Source organism: Lissotriton vulgaris, chromosome 11 (genome assembly GCF_964263255.1).
Source record: "Lissotriton vulgaris chromosome 11, aLisVul1.2, whole genome shotgun sequence".
NCBI classification, from domain to species: domain Eukaryota; kingdom Metazoa; phylum Chordata; class Amphibia; order Caudata; family Salamandridae; genus Lissotriton; species Lissotriton vulgaris.
Window position 1 is genome coordinate 629,555,105 of NC_141699.1, and position 4,547 is coordinate 629,559,651.

The 4,547-nt window shown below is 35.8% G+C and overlaps 1 pseudogene; it reads left to right on the forward strand.

Moving 5' to 3' along the window:
- The first annotated feature begins 2,120 nt into the window (after positions 1-2,120).
- Positions 2,121-2,698, forward strand: LOC147683266 (centrin-3 pseudogene; annotated as a pseudogene).
- Positions 2,699-4,547: the final 1,849 nt, after the last annotated feature.

The window sequence follows — 4,547 nt, forward strand, 5'->3', positions numbered from 1 at the left end:
AGCACTTAAGCATTCCTTCAATACCCCCATCACTTCCCAAGCACTCATCTAATCACCCATCATGCACTATGTACTTAACCAATCAGTGTGCAAATATGCAAGCACTTATACATTCACCATGCACTTTCATTTCAATACTTTAATCATCCCGTTAGTAGCCATGTACTCATGCAATGACTCAGGCAGTAACTACCCACTACTACAATAACTTGTGCACTACACTTGCACTCATCTAATCACAAACACAGTACTCATGCACTCCTATAATGATCCTGCTATTATCTGTGAACTCATGTAATCATGTTGCCACTTCTAAAACATTCATAAAATAACCATGCACTACATTGGCATTCCTATAATCACCCACATAGTATGCATACTCTCATACAACCATTCAGGTAATTTTTCCCAGTATATGTGGTACTGTAAGAACCGTTTTAGTTTTTTTGAACAGTTTAAAAAATATTTTATTTTTTAAACGTTTTTTTTCTTTTTTTGTGTGTTTTTCATTTTAATAAGAACATAAAAAAAAGAAAGAACAGGAAATGAACTGCTGGCCAAAAACAAAAGCGCATTATAAACTAAACATTAAAATTTATGCGCTTTAAGGGCAGCTGAAATCACGTCAATACATTGCTCCCCAAAGCAAAGTTCAGTGGCTCACTTAATGCAACTGATGGAAGCATTTAGGAACTCAGGCATAATATGTGGCCTTGGTATTGATGGAGTTCCTGCGGAGGTAGATGAACTGCTGGGGTCTTGAAGAGCATCCGAGTTTAATTGCCTCTTCGTCTCTTCTCTCGCGAGGTGGACAGGGTAGATAGTCTTCATAAGCTTTTTCATTTAGCTCGTCCAACACGAGTATTTCTTGTCCGATCCTCTCGAGAGTACTCTCTTCAATATATTGCAAGCAAGCTTTGTTGCATTCATTTTCTTCTCCCCTTCTGGCACCGTAAAAACGCCCCAAACAATGCTCTTGCTCCTTTGTCTCTTTGACTGCCCCATCCTCTGTCCTTCTTCTACAGCAAGAGCATACACTTCAGCTAAGCTGGAATCCATTGTTATTTTAAAATAAATAAACACACAAAAGAAGATCAATGTCTGAAGAGAAGGAACAAACAGGTCTTCTCTCTGCTCAGATAAAAAAAGGGAAATATCTGAAAGATGGACTCCCCTCTTCCATAATAAAAATGATTTCAACCAATCAGATTTCTTTTCCTTTTGGTAATATGACGTTGCGCAGGGTGCGCGCACTCATCATGCACCCATCGCGAACCCGCAAAACACATATATATCAATATACAGTAAAATAGACATTTCTGTAAATCTTTAATACGTTTATTAGCAAAACTGTTCATTCTATTATCATATTCAAACTTTCTATAGGAATTTTTTCAACTTTTTCAACTTTTAAAATACACCACAGTCGCAACTTCGGCGCGATTGTCATCAGTGATATCATTTGAGATGTCATCAGTGATGTCATTAGTGATGTCACTGACCATGTCACGTATGATGTAATATGTGATTTCATCAGCAGTGCATTGCGGGGGCACTAGTTATAGTCAGTTGAACTCACTGTAACGCCGGAATTTCTATGGTTTTGTATGAGTGAAATGTCTAACTAACTATAATGTGCCTGAAACCTATGTTTTTTTCACTCTTACAAAACCATTGAAATTCCCCTGTTATAGTTAGTTGTATTAACTATAACTCACGCACACGCAATCCACTGCTGATGATGTCGCATTTTACATCATTCATGACATGGTCAGTGACATTACTGATGACATCTCAAATGACATCACTGATGACATCACTGATCACATCATCCAGTGAAAGTGGTTTGCTTTGATATTTAAATAAGTATTATATATATATAGGAATCAGATGTCACAAATGCGTCACCCAAAACTTTGTGGCACGTAGGGTTTCAAGGGAAATCGGTGTAAAGCAGCGGCCATCTTGGGAGGGGTGATTTTGTCTCGTAGCAGTTACTGTGCTCAGTCTCCAGGATGACGTCAGCATGGGAATGATGGTGATTGACTGGTGATGTATCAACAATAAAATAATTGCTGTTAATGGCAAGGTCTCCTATCTCCTGGTTGTTTTGTTCTTGCTGTGATGTCCTCGATCACCCCCAGCAACGTAGGCCTGGAGTTTCAAAGAAATTAACTACAAACAGACAACAAAACAGAAGAAAAGAAGGGAGCTGACAGAGGAGACAAAAGCAGGAAATCAAAGATGCATTTGAACTATTTGATACAGATAAGGATAAAGCAATTGATTATCATGAACTGAAGGGTGCTCTGCAAGCCTTAGGATTTGATGTCAAGAAAGTTGACATATTAAAGATTCTCAAAGATTATGATTGTGAGGCCCAAGTCAAAATCAGCTTTGAAGACTTCAATGAAGTTGTTACAGATTGGATATTAGATCGGGATCCGCAAGAAGAAATGCTAAAAGCGTTTATATTATTCGACGATGACGATTCTGGTAAAAGAAGCTTGAGGAACCTGCTAGGTGTTGCAAGGTAACTTGGTGAAAACATGTCCGATGAAGAGCTACGTGCAATGATAGAAGAATTCCATAAAGATGGTGATGGAGAATTAAATCAAGAGGAATTCTTAGCAATTATGACTGGGGACACAGAATGAGATTGAGTGATCATGCAAGGACCTAATCGACATCAATGGAGCCCCAATGATTATAAAAAATAGTTGGTGTGGAACAAAATCAATACCATACAACCTTAGCTGCATTTTTGTAACTTTGTCTCTTTTACCACATCGGTTTCCAAAATGTTTATCTACCAGTCTGTGTACAGTACTTTTGTTTAGTATTTAAATTAAATCATATTTTGCATATATATAGGAATCTGCCTTGTACACTGAGTGGATGTATAAGTGTCTGAATGGAGGATTTAGTAGCAAAGTGATTGAGTGTCTAGGTGACGAATTTAAAGTGTCTCACTAAATATATGGGATAGTGATTAATCTTTGTGAAAACCTGTTTCACTCTATCTCTTGTTGTGTAAACTACTGCATAAGTTGTTACTAGGTATGTGAAAGTCTACATTAGTTATTAATTAGTTAGGTGAGTATTTGTATGGGATAGTGAATGAATGTGTGTGTGGTTGGGTGGGACATGTGTGACTGTCGAAAGATGTGTAAATAGTTGATTTAGTAGGTATATGAGGTTAAGACTTATGTAGAAACAGTTGTTTGAGTGAGTGAATCTCTTTATGGGTGTGGTGATGAGTAAATATATTTCTCAATGATATATGTCCAACAAACTAAAAATATAAAAGGCAGTGTATGTGACAATTGTTGTATATAAAGTATACATAAGACTCAGTGATTGTATGTGTCAGATATGGATAACTGTATAATTGTAATAGTGATTTTATAATACACTAAGTTTTAGTTACTATCTATATGAATAAATAAAGTGGTGTGTGTGTAAGTGTATAACTCAGTAAATATAAGTATGATCAATTATTTGCATATGTGAGTAGGATGTCTGCATAAGTGAATAGGATATGTGCTGGTGTGTAATGTTGATGGAGGTGTATAAGTATATTTAATTGTGTTCTATTGTTCTTTGTTAGCTTGAATGAGAGAATCTATAGGTAAGTGTTTAGATGTGTGTGTAGATCTAGGATTCACTGAGTGGGTTTTTAGAAACTTGTACTGGTGTGTCAATAGTTTCAAATATGGTACTTCATATTTTATAATGAGTGTTGAAAGGTTATGCTACTGTATGATGAGGTGTATCAGTTTGTCACATGGATGACGTCAACAGTGATGTCATCAGTGATGTCATCAGTGATGTCATCAGTGTTGTCACTGACCATGTCATGATGTTGTAATATGTGACATCATCAGCAGTGGATTGTGTGAGTTATAGTTAATGGTTTTGTAAGAGTGAAATGTCCAACTAACTATAACACCCCTGACACCAGTGGTTTTTTTCAGTGAATTTCTGCAGTTTTTTAAATGCTAATTCCTAACTATAACATGTCTGAAACCTATGGTTTTTTTCAGTGAATTTCAAAGGTTTTTTAAATGCTAATTCCTAACTATAACGTGTCTGAAACCTATGTTTTTTTCAGTGAATTTTAAAGGTTTTGTAAATGACAATTTTTAAATATATTTATTCTCATATTTATTTTTTTGATACTGATTTACTAGTTTTTTTTTAAAACTATTTATTTTTAGATATTTTATTTTTTAAATTACATTACATTGTGTGGCCTCCCTTATTTTTATTTTTATAGGGTCCTGGACCCCATCCTCTAGAGCCTGACCCGCAAATCTAAATGTTTTCATTTTTTTATAGGAATGGGATTCCTATGGAAGGAAATACAAGTTACTTGGAAGTATGCTTGGAAGTACTTTTCAGGGTCAGTGCTGAGCTAAAAAGATACATCACTGGTTTCTCTCTTGATAACAAATGAATAAATCGGAATTCGTTCTTCGGATGACTTAAGGTGAATATTTTGAAGTTCGAAAACTGCACACTTAGAAGAATTTGCATCAGACACC